Below are 15,544 nucleotides of genomic sequence, written 5' to 3'. Positions count from 1 at the left end.
TCCGGTTACTTGCCTCCACTTCATCCATGCCGCAGCGTTGATATACGGTGTTTTTTCTGGAAGATTTTGCTGTTTTTCCTGGATGTTTCTGTGCGCGTCGTCACTTTAAGGTGTTGTTTGTTCATGTTTTTGTTTGTTGCGGGTGCACCTCAAAGTCAAGAGCCACATGCCTCACAGGGCTATACCAAATCAATGAGACTGAAAACTGAAAAAAGGCACGAAATAAATGTTAACTACAATTAAATACATTTTTCTGTTTGTTTTCTTGCATGTGCCACTTTTGGAGAGCTAAATGTCAATGTTCAGGTCTGCTTGGCGAACGAAAGGGATTCAGAAAAAGACTTATGCAATGTCCTGTTATTCCTCCATTAAAGAGACGGAGACCACATGGCATTATGTGGTCCATCATTGGGTTCCAGTTCATTGCTTATTTAGAATTTTTACGTTTTTATTCTCCAAAACAAGTTTCATTCATACACAAATACTTTTACATACATAAAAACTTTTTTTATTTTCGTATGTCTATAGAGTAGTAGTTATGACGTCATGTCATGCCACGCTCTCCGGTACGATGTCACGAACGGTGACGTCATGTCTCTCTGGGTTTTAGGCTGGGACCCGTGACGCGAACAAGGTCGTCAGGAGAGTCCGGGAATGTGAAGGGTGGAAGTCGGGACTAGGGTAGGGGACATCTAACATGGAGCTCGGATGTGGCTCTTTACCTGACTGACCGACAGTTGGGGTTATCCCTCGGCCAGTGCAGTGGGTAAAGTCAGCGTTACCCCCCCCCCCCCCACCCCGTACTTCACAATGTTCCCCCCCCCCCCGTACTTCCAATGTTGCCTCCAGTCCACAACCCGCCCACACACTCACCAGGGCCCTCCCCTCCCTCCATCCCCGTGACTATATAATTCCTCTCACAGCCATCTCTTAGACACTTAAGCGGCTATGCTTTCGCTACGTTGTCCCCCACCTGAAGGACGCTTGTGTTGCACCCGAAACGTCGTGATTTAATTTAGTTGTTTTAATTTATTTTAATATAACGCAAGTTATATTCAAAAAATAGATCAGCCGGTCAAGTCGGCGCTCGACAATCCTATGCAATAGGTCGCATACACACAACCTCAGCAGCAGCAGCTTGCGAGCGAGGTTACAGCCGCAACCATGGTTTGGGGCCCCACCTACGGGGTGGGGGGGGGGGGGGAGCAGCGACTGCATGTTTAACTCACCTTCGGACCCGTCCTTGCCAATTCAACTTGCATGCGATGCCTCTCCATATGGAGTTGGGGGCTGTTTGTTGCACATCACACCTGCTGGAAAACAAAGGCCCATTGCGTTCGCCGTCAAAGACGCTCTGCAAAGCAGAGGTGAAATACCTGCAGATGGAAAAAGCGTTGGGAATTCGGAATCAAAAAGTGTTATTCCTCCTTGTTTGGATGGAGATTCACCTTGCTGACGGGACAATCGTCCTCTGACTTCCATATTTGGTCTGTACTCTGGAATACCACTCTTGCAGCGAGCAAGACTGCAGTGTTGAGCCACTCTCCTGAGTGCTCACAACTAGACATCAAGTTTCCAAGGTCTGAAGAACACACCAACCACTGATGGCTTGTCACGACTTCCTCTGCCTGACTGCCTTAAAAGTAGCGAATTGAAGGTTTTCTACTTCGATATGGTAGAGAACACACCTTGGACCGCTTCAACAAAATCAACTAAGGAAACAAAGGGAGATCCAACACTGTCCAGAGTGTTCGACCGAGTGATGAGAAGTGACCCCGCCACGGTTCTCTGATGCGCCGCTTGATCTACGACCTTACCTTTCTCGGGGAAACGAGTTGACGGTGACTGCGGGATGCCTACTGTAGGGTATGCTTGTCATTATACCGCCAAAGCTGAGGAAACTTGTCCTGGATGAGCTGCACTCTGGACATTGTGGAATAGTCTGGATGAAAGAATTAGCGCATAGCTATTTCTGGTGGCTGGGGCTAGACCAGGTTATTGTAAGCCACAGCCAAATCCTGCACTTCATGTAAAATCAACAGAAACATGCCAACCTTGGCCCCCACTGCATCCTTGGGATTGGCCAGCGAGCCCGTGGCAGCGTGTTCACCTAGATTTTGCAGGACCAGTGGAAGGAATGATGTTGCTGGTTGCCGATGGCGCCCATTCAAGTGGCCAGAGGTCTCAGTCATGTCCACCGTAACATCGGGGAAGACCTTCGAGATTCTGAGGGAGATGTTTTTGGATGGTCTAGGGACTGCCTGAGCAGATAGTCACGGTCAATGGGCCATCTTTTGCATCTAAAGAATGCAGAATTTTCCTACAGAACAATGGAATCAAGCACATCCATCTATTAATGGAGTTACAGAGAGAATGGTTCAGACAATCAAACATGCTTTAAAAGCACCCAGAAGGGAGGCACCACTGAAGCTGCGACTCGACACTTTCCTGCTCAAGTATAGCAACACTCCGCATGCGATAACTGGAACGTCCCCTGCTTACCTACTCATGAAAAGACAGCTCCGGACTCGCCTTGATCTATTGAGACCAACACCCAGCAAGATCAAGTCAATGTACGAGCAAGGCGGTCTAAGGACAGAAAGTTCTTTGTTGGAGATCCTGTCTATGAACGGAACTACACCACTAAGGAAAAGTGGGTTCCTGCAACTGTTCTTCAAAAGACTGGACCTGTCTCATACAAAGTCAGCACCCAAGACAACAAGACCTGAAGGAGACCATGTCGACCAGTTACTTCCTCATGAACCTGCGGCTACAAACTCTGAAGTAAATACGCCAGCGTTTACCTTCACAAGTGAGCTGACACCCTACTGGAACATGTCAGCACCTACGCCAGCCCCTTCTACACCACTGCCAACAGAGCCCAATCGTCCAAGTACACCTGAGGCTCAGCCTGAGCCTACATCTACACCTGAGCCTGTTCCGGTGTTGCGGCGCAATCCACCCAGAGAAAGAAAACTTTCAGTACGTTATAGTTAGTGCTAACCGTGGAAGCGAGGGGCAGAATAATCCCATTTGGGTTTAGCGGAATGTTGAGGCTGCCTACACTCTCTTCCAAGTTAGATAAAGTTGTTGTTTGTGTTAATGTGGACATTACCATTTAAGGGGGAAGATATGTTATATTTCGTTGTTTGGGTGTAATTGTCCGCGGTCCCTAACGTTATGTCAAACTTTGCTAGAAACTAGTGAGGGAAAAAAGTATTTGATCCCCTGCTTATTTTGTACGTTTGCCCACTGACAAAGAAATGATCAGTCTATAATTTTAATGGTAGGTATATTTGAACAGTGAGAGACAGAATAACAACAAAAATCCAGAAAAACGCATGTCAACAATTTTATAAATTGAATTGCATTTTAATGAGGGAAATAAGTATTTGACCCCCTCTCAAGCAGAAGGATTTCTGGCTCCCAGGTGTCTTTTATGCAGGTAATCAGCTGAGATTAGGAGCACACTCTTAAAGGGGGTGCTCCTAATCTCAGCTTGTTACCTGTATAAAAAGACACCTGTTCACAGAAACAATTAATCAAACAGATTCTAAACTCTCCCCCATGGCCAAGACCAAAGAGCTCTCCAAGGATGTCAGGGACAAGATTGTAGACCTACACAAGACTGGAATGTGCTACAAGACCATCGTCAAGCAGCTTGGTGAGAAGGTGACAACAGTTGGTGCGATTATTCGCAAATGAAAGAAACACAAAGGAACTGTCAATCTCCCCTCGGCCTGGGGCTCCACGCAAGATCTCACCTCGTGGAGTTGCAATGATCATGAGAACAGTGAGGAATCAGCCCAGAACTACACGGGAGGACCTTGTCAATGATCTCAAGGCAGCTGGGACCAGTCACCAATAAAACAGTTGGTAACACACATCAACTCAACTTGCCGTGTTTGGAGGAGGAATGCTGCCTATGACCCCAAGAACACCATCCCCACCGTCAAACATGGAGGTGGAAACATTATGCTTTGGAGGTGTTTTTCTGCTAAGGGGAGAGGACAATTTCACCGCATCAAAGGGACGATGGACGGGGCCATGTACCGTAAAATCTTGGGTGAGAACCTCCTTCCCTCAGCCAGGGCATTGAAAATGGGTCGTGGATGGGTATTCCAGCATGACAATGACCCAAAACACACGGCAAAAGGCAACAAAGAAGTGGCTCAAGAAGAAGCACATTCAGGTCCTGGAGTGGCCTAGCCAGTCTCCAGACCTTAATCCCATAGAAAATCTGTGGAGGGAGCTGAAGGTTCGAGTGCCAAATGTCAGCCTCAAAACCTTAATGACTTGGAGAAGATCTGCAAAGAGTGGGACAAAATCCCTCCTGAGATGTGTGCAAACCTGGTGGCCAACTACAAGAAATGTCTGACCTCTGTGATTGCCAACAAGGGTTTTGCCACCAAGTACTAAGTCATGTTTTGCAGAGGGGTCAAATACTTATTTCCCTCATTAAAATGCAAATCCATTTTTAACATTTTTGACATGCGTTTTTCTGGATTTTGTTGTTGTTATTCTATCTCTCACTGTTCATATAAACCTACCATTAAAATTATAGACTGATCATTTCTTTGTCAGTGGGCAAACATACAAAATCAGCAGGGGATCAAATACTTTTTTCCCTCACTGTATAAAGGACCGCTGTCCCTGGGGTTTGGGGCCACTTCCCGGAGTCGTTCAGTAAAGCACTCGTTCATGTTGAAGCTTCTCTGCCTCTGGTCTGATTAAGGAGTGAGTCCGGGGTTGCTCTGGAGGGTCAAGACACAACAGATACCTATCCCTACGACGTATTGGTTCTGCCGGTTGGTCATTCAGGAGCAGAGCCTGCGATGGGAATGTTTGGTTGGATCAAGCGCATGCGCAGCGTGACAACCACAATGACTTCCACTCAAACCAGCACCACGGCCATCCTTCAGGCACCTAACGTGGCCCAAAAACCTCCAGGTAATAAGAATATCATTATCAATCTTGATTTGAAGCTTTCGTGACTGCAGGAATCCATACTCTTTTGGTTCTTTCGGTAAAGTCACGTAGGTATAAAATAAAATAAATCACAACGTTTCGATCGCAACACAAGCGGTCGTCCTCAGGCGGAAAAAATATAATCCAGCAGTGTAACTGCTGAACCAGCAAGAGAGCAGTTACAACACAGTTAATTTATGTGGCGATTGGCAAGCAAGCGGGGTCTGAGCTGGAAAGGAATTCCATCCACGGACGCAAGCACTTCAGATTTGTTAATGGGGGATATTAGGGAGAGAGGGATTAGGGAGGGAGATTAGCATGAGCTTCCGTCTCTGCATAAGAGTATCATGCCCGCATATGCGCACAACAGCAGTGTCAATGACAGATTAGGACCCTGAGAGAGCAATCCAAACGACGTGAACATGAGTGCAATCCAAAGGACGTGAACATGAGAGTGCAATCCAAAAATATCATTATCCCTGTCCCACAGGGGTTGGAAACCTGTGGCTCAGGAAAGGTATGTGGCCCTTAAAGAATTGCGTCATAAAGTTATTTATTAAATACCATCTCGTATTCATGTGCATTGAAAAATATTTTTACGAATTCGACAAAAATGGCTGTTATTTTAGTTGCCAAACCCTACTCTAGCCTTAACTCCAAACCCTATCTGTAACTCTAAACCCTAACATAGCCCCAACTCCAAACCCTAACTTTGTAAGTCCCTAACCCTCACTAATTAGAAATGAGAGTTGATATTTTGTTGATATTTTACTGGGGTTAACTTGCTGAATGTGGTTTGCTCCTTCCTTGTCTGTGGACGCAGTCTACAAGACCGTTATGATGGCCGTTCTGCGTTCCATGGGGCTGATCGCTGTGTCTTGGTGCAAGGCTTCTATAATGGCGCTTTGTTAGGCGAGTTCACATGTCACACCCCTCCCTATCTACCCCGCATATAAAGCAATGTCCATAATAAAGGTATTTTTGGGATAGATTGAATAAATATAAATGTGTTGTTAAACCCACCACTACCCCACACAGCCAAGGTTTGTTCCAGTACGTGACTACTTCAGCACACCAGTGTTTTGGAGTAAACCCACAACATTTACCATTGGAGAACAATATTTCGCTGATTACAACCAGCTTCATCAGTCAATAGCCAGAATTGTGAAGACATCCTCGTGTTTTGTTCTTCAATAACGCAATAAAGGTGATGTCATCACTGTGGGCCTATCGTCACAAAAAAATATCATTGCAGAAATAACTTTTTGGGGAAAATTTGGAAAAGTCAGTCCCTCATGTTAAAGCGACTTGAAGAAAAACAAACTGAAACAAAAAGCTCTTATCTAGTAGCTACACACAACTAATTGACGTGTCGTTTGCAGTCTGGCACACATTTTCAAGCTTCATCGATGATACAATTAACTCATGTGCATTAAGCATCATGCTCCAAAATTATTCATCCATGCCCATTCTCTTGCAGCATCACCCCATGTTAGACAATGGTCCATGGAAACATATATGACTTCCATCACATAACTCTCAGAACTAGGATTTAATTAAAACAAACTCGCTTCACTTTAAAGCCCAGTTTTATCTCAATCAGCTACCTTTGATTTAAAGCTTTCGTGACTGCAGGGATTCATCTTCTTGGTTCTTTCGGTAAAGTCGGTAAAGTCACGAAAGAACCAAGAAGATGAATCAGCTACCTGGCGTATAAATTAGGATCTCAGCAGTATCAGTTCACACTATGATATCTCTACACCTACCACAAGGCAGTGATGAAAAAAATAACTAAAGAATCTTCAAATGCATATCCATCTTTCTGAGACAATGTCGAGGTATGTGTGTCGTAATCGTAGCTTGGAAGGTAAGAACATTGTGCAGGAACCTAGAAAGCCTTGAGTGCACAAGCGCTGTACGCTGCATTCTGGTGGGTGAAACCTTCAATGTCTAAACCATCTTCTTCTGCTTCTCTTTTTGTGCTCTATGGCAGCTTTCCAGCACAGACTGTAGATGATGCCAGTGAAGCCAGTCCCATGAACAGGGAAGACAAGCCACCATGGCTCCGGACAAACATCTTGGAAGGCCTCACCGCACTTTACCCATGTGTAATGCTGCAGCCGAGGGCCGTGGACGATGCAGAAGCGGCGCCAGGCGGGTGGTTTATGGAGGTCCTCTGATCCAGGGACCAGCGGCAACGCAGATGGGAACAGAAATGGCCACAATAACACGCACCACAAGAAAGTGAAGTCAGGTGAGAGAAGTGTGTTACGTGTGCATCTGCCAGTCATCTCAGTCAGTCAATCCCATGGCACCTGGGTCTGTTCCATGACCTACTGGCTACAAGCCTTTGACACTTCGCAGGCCTGAAGGTGCACTTAGCATGGCACAGATGTCCTACTGGACATCTATGAAAAGAGCTTTATAGCTCATCAAATTCGCAACCCACACCAAGAAAGAGGCATCATGTCCCCACTAATTCCTTCCCACTCACATTTCAATTCTAGGGTCTTGCAAAGGCCTTTATCATCAGGCCTCCGAAACACCACTATTTTACACGCTTTCTTTTAACTCACTCGTCTTTTGTTGTTGTTGTTGTTGTATCCTCAAATCTTGTAACTCAATTTTAACCCACTTCCCAATGTGGTATCGACTGCAAACTTGGTATACTTATGTCTTACTGATGACAATACTATATTCTATCATAACACATCTATATTTTTAAACATCCTTTTTTAAATGTTATGTTTCGGCTTGGGTTTAATTTTCCACGGTCAACTGACGTTGGCTGTAATTGGCCACAGTCCCTTACGTTATGGCAAGCTTCGGGGTCACTTCCTGGAGTCGTGGAGTTCTGCCATTACTCGTACATTTCATAAAAGCGTGTTTTTTAAAAAGTTTTTTAAAAATATTACTTATTAACAGGCGGAATGGTATCTTTAACCTGAGTGTGTGCTCCAATCTGTATTCTGTCTATAAGGACCATGCTTCTAGACCTTTGCATTGCATATTTATTACAAGTTGGTGTACGTGTTAGTCCATTTGCCAAGGTATTGTGTTGTGAGCGCGTTGTCTGTGGAGTGACCATGACACATATTTTACGTTGTTTTGCAAATTATTTTAGTGAAAGTAATTGGTTCAAGAATATTGTTTCATTGCATTCAAACTAAACTATAAACCATTTATTTATTTCATCAGTTCAGGCCCACTGAGCTACCTAGCTCTTTTTCAGAATCAACAAAGTGGCTTATCACATGGAAATTTATAGCAGCCAAATACTCTAAACGCATGTCTCTAAATGTGGAGGGAAAGACTGGAGGACCCGGAGAAAAATCCACACAACCACCGGGAGAATATGCAGGGTCGGGATCGAACCCAGGCGAGGTAGTTAACAAAAGGAAAGTTTGAAGACCTTGCTCGCCATCTGTGATTAAACTGAGGTCTCAAATATAGCAAGTTTCCAGTTTCAATAGTTGAAAAACAGACCATCCTAATAAATAACGTGGCTTATCCCAACTCCAAAACATGTGACATTCCACAAACTATATTTATAAGGGATATCAAAGGTGTGCCCCTGTTGTGAATAAATGTAATGGTTCGAGAGGTGCTTACACTCGTGTGGAGGCAACACTATTTATTTAACACAACTGCAACACAAATGCAACACACCCTACATAAGGTGGTGACCACCGTCCTATTTTTGCTAACACTCGGGTACTACTTGGCGTGGCCAAGCCAGGAGAGCTTCTGCTTGGCCACGATGACTGGAGACTTCTTTCTTCAGAGTCTTCATGAGACGACCTCATCCCAGGCACCAACAGTCCAGTTCTCCCCGCTAAGCCCGCTTATCAGCCTCTCTGGCGTGGCCGGCCACAGCCTGGCCACGCCCCCCTTCTCGAACCCACGAGAAGGCTCCACTCCCCGACCACATGATCCCCAGGGTCCCCCAGGCCCCCTGGCCACCTGCTAGATCCGGTCACGTGCCCAGCCGGGGTCACTCTGAGTGCCACGGCCTGACACAATCCCCGTGGCACCCATTAACAGCCTCCATACCGAACAGGCAGTGACGTCACGTGTACAGACCCAACATAGCAGTGACGTCATGTGTATACAGACCCGATACAGTAGTGACATCATGTCACTACATAAAGACACCTCCTGAAGTGACTTCACAAGTACCCCTGTCTGTGACATCTCCCCTAGGAACATACTATATATAAAATAATTTGTATTATATATACTATATATACATAACTCTGTTATGTATATATAATATATACATAACAGAGTGTTCTTCATTAATTTCCAGAGGGAACCATAAGACATCATCAGTGTGAGGGCCGCCACACATTTGAAACCATTAGGGATTTGGCAGCACGATGATGATTTTACTGCTACCGCCAATTGTATGAATTAGTCACTGCTCAAGGGTCCACCGCATGGCACTGTCAAGGCTGTGTTAACGACAAAGGCTCGTCAAGTGGTGTTGTGATTCTGCTCCGACACTGTGTGGCGTCAGCAATGAGGCCACTCTCCACTACTCGCTGCTACTTTAACATGGATCTGTTTACTGGCGAATAAGAAAATGCAAAGAAGCTGCACAGCAACATGAAGGCTGCTTTCAAGAAGATGACATTTAAATTCAAGAGGAAGTAGTCATGCACGGCAACTCGCTTCCCCGACAAACCCTCCCAGTAACGCCTTTTTTCCAATTATTTATAAATTCACCCAAAAGCCGAGGTGCTAAACTGTTGGGGCAAGGCCGGCATGGTACACAATGGACTGGGTGACCATTCCCGGCCACCTTTGTTTGCCAAGTGACGATCTTTGCATGTCGCACCAGATCTCTCACCTGAGTTTGAGTCGACCCACGGAAGACCCAGGACTGTTGACCGTCAGTGGTACTGAAATTCTGGTAACTGGGTCCATAGCGCAGGGTGCGATCCACTACCTACATACACACGCACACATACACAAAACCACAGATGCTGATAGACATGTAAATATAACACAGAGAAATGTACTGTAATCCCAGTTATGAAAAAAATAAACAATGGTTTTATTTGAAATGTAATTACAAAGTCTTGGCACTTCTGTTAAACACTGCATTCTTCATAGATTATGCTGCGGCTTCACACTTGTCAATACCGCAAACAGAAACACGATCTGTATTTCATTCCCGGAAAGGCCCTTCGTCCCAGGCTAGGGTCTGAGCTCACTCGTGCACCCTATTTTTCACGGGCGCCTACAATGCTTTCATTTGGGTGCCACGTAGGCGAGAGTGCCACGATGATGATATGTTTACTACCTCGCTTGGTATGCAGGAGGTTGTAAGTTCAATCCCGACCCAGGCGCCTGGAGTTTGCATGTCTCTCTCCCCTTGTGCTTGTATGGTTATTTCTAGGGGTCCTCCGGTTTTTCCCTCGACAAATTAGAAATATGCATTTAAAGTATTTGTTTAACACGTAGGCTTTCGCAACCAATATTATTCATAACATAGGTTTTTGGGTCAGATCGCGTTATTTATAAATGTGTCGTAACCCTCCACCACCCAACACGGCCAAACAGTAAAAAATGTGTCACGTTTTTCAAAGGACAAAATAATTCACTTATTTAGCCCACTGGTGTGTTGATGAGAGAATCAACAGCATTTTAAAATTTGAGTATGACGTTTCGCTGGTAATTACAATCAGCTTCATCGGGCAAGAATGGTGAAGCTCTCCTGTTGCTCCCGGTCTTAAATAGAGCAGCAGCAGGGTGACGTTATCATTTAATTCAATCTGGTGCAGTGATTCTTAAGTATTTGGTTGCTATAAATGTGAACACCATAAGCCACTTCGTTGAGCTATCATTTTTTGCCCAGATGGCTTCTGAAAAAGAAAGATATATCTCAGTGGGCCTTACCTGGTAAAATAAAAAAAATGTTGGTTTTGTTTATTTATACTCTACGTTCACATGGCCCTGGTTTCTCAATTGGTAACAAAAGGAAGACTAAGTTTTCAACTTCCTGCCTTGGGGCCATTTGACCTCACCCCTGGTTTCGAAGTCACCGAGTGGCCCATCATCACTATGATGCTGAACTGACACAATTTTCCGTTACTCCGTGTTGGCTCCACCATCGGTATGGGGGTGACAATCCACTCCTTAGAAATTCGATTAATTAGAGCAATTTGGGGTTGCGAATCTAAGAATTACTCCTATGTTTGTGTGTAACGCGTGTGACGTCACTCTACATACCGCAACCCCCCCCCCGCCATTAATATTCATGAGTGGGTGGATTTTTACACTCGCGCAAAGGGTCGAGCAGAAATTTTAAAAAAATCGCAAATTCGCTTCAAGTTTGACATCTATTTATTGAAAGTGAATCTAATAAACAATTCTACGCAGCAACAAAGTGGATTTGGTGTTATTTCTTATTTCTACATTATGGTAAAATATAAATTTCTCGGTGATTTTCCAGATATTGTATCGAATTCCTATTTATTTCAACCCGTGACCGAAAGCAGAAGAGATTAAAGCATCAAAGCAGCGAATTTTAACAAATTGAAGGTCAGTTATATACAGTGCAAGTGACATGAAGTGAGGTGTTTTATGACAGTTTTGTGCAAGAATCACTGCCATTAATGCAGTGCTACAATGAAATGCAGTGAAGTGTTTGATGACATCCTTTTGTGCAAGATTCACTGACAATAAATTTACACAAAATACAATTACACTCTGCTCAATCTTTTCATAAATATTACAGCTTCGGTCCTAGAATGGGCAAACAAGCTAGTTATTTCTTAAATATCACCTTGAATGGTTGCAGCGCTAGTGGCTGCAAGTTTGATGTGACTTCATCCTCCATGGCCATTCCACTGCCGGAAAAAGGCCTCCCCCAAACCATCTCAATCTTTCTCGATCTGGTGATGGAACACGAGCATGATTTAATTGCTCCATCTCAGTGGTCATACTCTTTGGATTGTGACATCGCCCAGAAGTAGCGCGCTCACCACTCGTTGCCAAGGTTTGCGATTTGAATCGGCTGGCCGCCCTGGTTAGCACTTCGGTGTGTGATATCCAAAGTATCACTACGCACTGTCTGCTTCACTCACAGTGGACATGAAAGATTCCATGACGTCATTTGCAGGAGCAGGCCATCACGTGCCAGCAATCATGGTCCAAATTTGACAAATTCGAAAATACACTGCTAAATATTCAAATGACACTCCAGTACACAGCAGCGATCATTGGCCACTACTAACAAATTCGTTTCCCCGGGTCACTCTTGCAAAATGAGACTCATCGTGGCCTTCCGAGTTCTCACCCTTTGCAGCGGCCCCAGGAACAGCTCAGCTCACGATCCAGGATCAGCACCGATGACCCTGGTAACCCCATGTTCTGAGGACCACGGCACTCCATGTGCTGTGCCCTTCCCACCTCCCGGTCGTTTTTTGCTGAGGCGGCTGCAGTCCCCACGGTGATACAGGGGGCCGTGACGGGGTCAACCTGCTCTCTCTCCGAGTGGAGTCAAGTGTAAGCTCAATGCCTTTATTACACGCTTTCTTTTAACTCAGTTTGTCGTTGTTGTATCCTCAAATCTTGTTACTAAATTTTAACCCACTTCCCAATGTGGTATCGACTGCAAACTTGCTATGATTATGTCATACTGATGACAATACCATATTCTATCATAAAAATATATATTATGTTTAGGCTTGGGTCTAATTGTTCACGGTCAACTGACGTTGGTTGTAATTGGCCACTGTACCTTACGTTATGGCAAGCTTCGGGGCCACTTCCTGGAGTCGTGGAGTTCTGCCATTACTCGTACATTTCATAAAAGCGTGTTATTAAAAAAGTTTTTTTATATTACTTATTTATCTATTGACGCAAACTCAAGTCCATCCTCGCAGCAGTGGCGGCTTTAGACTGGCCATTGAACAAAGACTGTCACCGCATTGCACGCTTTCAGATGTGGCTTCTGCAGCCGTGTGGAACGCTATTCCTTTCAATATCAGGAAGCCACTGAATGTATGCGCTTTTAAATCTATAATTAAAACTAATTTCTTTAGAACTGCTTGTGTTAAGTTTGTCCTTCCCCCGCACCTCTGATTAGCACGATTGTACAGTGCAAAAGAAGTTCAACATACACACAATTAGCATAATGGATTCTTGCTGTGACCCGTGCCCATTGTGCCTCGTTCTTTCCTGGCTGTGATCGTTATCGAGGACACAGTGAGGTCATCAATAAGTGATGAAATTTAAGTTTTGGTGGCAATCCTTTCCGAGAGGTTGACGAGGGTTCAAAATTGGGTTATACAGGTAGGAACAATATGTTCCACACTGCCCACCAGGGATTATTTGTCTGTCTGTCTGTCGTGCATAAATATATATATAAACAGCTCTTTGATTTGTGGAGACCTACTGCCGGGTACGGAGAGGGGAGGTGCCTAAGGGAGGGTCAGGGGAGGGGCCTAAGGAAGGGGGCAGTCAGGAGAGGGGCCTGAGGGGGGGGGTCAAAGGAGGGGCCTAAGGATATGGGGGGGGGTGGTCAGGGGAGGGGCCTAAGGGAGGGGGGGTCAGGAGAGGGGCCTAAGGATATGGGGGTGGTGGTCAGGGGAGGGGCCTAAGGGACGGGGGTCAAGGGAGGGGCCTAAGGATATGGGGGTGGTCAGGGGAGGGGCCTAAGGATATGGGGGGGTGGTCAGGTGAGGGGCGTAAGGGAGGGGGGGTCAGCAGAGTGGCCTGAGGGAGGGGGGGGTCAGGGGAGGGGCCTAAGCAAGGGGGAGGGGCCGATAGTTAAGGGGGCTGGCTACCTGGCTGGCTGCCTGGCTACCTTAAGTTATCTTGTTATACAGGTAGGAACAACAGGTTCCACACTGCCCACCAGGGATTATTTGTCTGTCTGTCGTGCATATTTGTCTGTCTGTCGTGCATATTTGTCTGTCGTGCATGAATGCGCTGTCCAACCAAGTTCCTACCTGCCCACTCCGAAGGAACGCGTTTCGTCCGGCTCCCAGCTACGCCAACGGACCTGTAATATCGACGTGCTGGCATCACTATTGTATTCTAGATTTGAAGCTTTCGTGACTGCAAGGATTCATACTCTTAGGTTTTTTCGGTAAAGTCTCATAGGTAAAAAAATTACATTAAAATTAATAAAAGTAATAATATAAATAAAATAATAAATCACGACATTTCGGAGGCAACACAAAAGCTTCCGTCTTCAGGTGGAACCGTCACAGCACGATAGCTGTATCAAGTCATCTTCTTGGTACTTGATACAGCAATCGTGCTGTGACGGTTCCACCTGAAGACAGAAGCTTGTGTCGCCTCCGAAACGTCGTGATTTATTATTTTATTTCTATTCTTACTTTTATTAATTTAAATTTTATTTTTTACCTACGTGACTTTACCGAAAAAACCTAAGAGTATCACGATTGTAAACATTTTTTTAATAATAAAAACTCCCTATACTTATTTCAACCATTTATATCATACTAATCATAACTATCCATTATACTATGCTTTTCCTAACTTAACTATGATAAATACAGCTATTTTACCTATTATTTGTATTACCATCATTATCCTAGTATTTACATAACCTATCCAACTACGATTTACAATATGCTTATTCCAGATTACCATACTTATACAATATTTATAACATAGCCCCGTTCCGATTAATACTAGGATCGTAAACAGTACTGAGAATCATCTTCTTGGTTTTTTCGGTAAAGTCACGTAGAAGGGAAATAATAAAATTATAAAAATAAAATTATCACGTTTTGGCCACAACACAAGCAGCCGTCCTCAGGTGAAGACAGAGCTGTCTGAAAGACAACTGAGAATCATTACGGTGCTTATCATAACTAGAATTTATAATACTATTAATTATTGATCAATTAAGCAAATACATAACAATGTGTCACTTAGATATTCAAAGAGGCAGGTTCCAACTAAGCAAATAGGCCTCAATAATGGCGGCTCAACATTTTACAATATTAACACTGCAAATGATCAATAACTATTTGATACTATAACATTTGCACACTATCGTACATATTTGAAAACTATAAAACTAATAACAAATAAGTGTACATATATATCAAACCTGTAATATCGACGGGATGGCTAAAAGAATGCCCCCCCCCAACCGATACAGGCCTCCCGTTCTTCAAAATCCTGAGGGAATGTATCCTACCATTAATATCGCATATTTACATTTATGCAAATATAAAAAATATATATGAAAACTTAACTACTATTGCAAGGTCACTAATATCAAATATGTATGATAAAACATAACTGTGTTAATGGTTTATTGTAAGGATTGCGACGGATTAAATTGTAACGGTTAAGCCTCAATTTCAACAGCAGCTCACCTCGTCCAGTTGGGCACGTGACTAGCGATTTCATCACGTGACTGCCTCGCCTGCACGTGACGATAGGGCGTGGCCTAACGTACCAACCAATTTATCCCAAGCCAACCGTGACAAGTTTAACGTCCTCTTAATGACTTAATTGTATTATAGTGCGAATATATGCACCATTTATTAGTAACACAAGCACACTGGTTACCTTAGGGACA

At 44.3% G+C, this 15,544-nt stretch overlaps 1 long non-coding RNA gene across 3 annotated transcripts; it reads right to left on the bottom strand.

Moving 5' to 3' along the window:
* Positions 1–4,559: 4,559 nt before the first annotated feature.
* LOC133340028 (uncharacterized) lies at positions 4,560–15,317 on the bottom strand. Of its 3 annotated transcripts, none has more exons than XR_009754815.1 (5): positions 15,068–15,317; positions 13,932–13,984; positions 12,275–12,465; positions 9,821–9,919; positions 4,560–7,144 (listed from the first exon to the last, which is right to left on the bottom strand). It is a non-coding gene; the product is annotated as an uncharacterized LOC133340028 (long non-coding RNA). The 3 variants fall into 3 exon arrangements; XR_009754816.1 differs by having other exon boundaries at positions 12,275–12,413; positions 15,068–15,316; XR_009754814.1 differs by having other exon boundaries at positions 4,561–7,144; positions 12,275–12,456; positions 15,068–15,316.
* Positions 15,318–15,544: the final 227 nt, after the last annotated feature.

Source organism: Lethenteron reissneri, unplaced genomic scaffold, assembly GCF_015708825.2.
Source record: "Lethenteron reissneri isolate LAM-NWPU_2019-01 unplaced genomic scaffold, ASM1570882v1 scaffold_645, whole genome shotgun sequence".
Lineage (NCBI taxonomy): Eukaryota > Metazoa > Chordata > Hyperoartia > Petromyzontiformes > Petromyzontidae > Lethenteron > Lethenteron reissneri.
The sequence above is the reverse complement of the archived record's forward strand: the minus strand, read 5'-3'. Positions and strand labels throughout refer to the sequence as shown.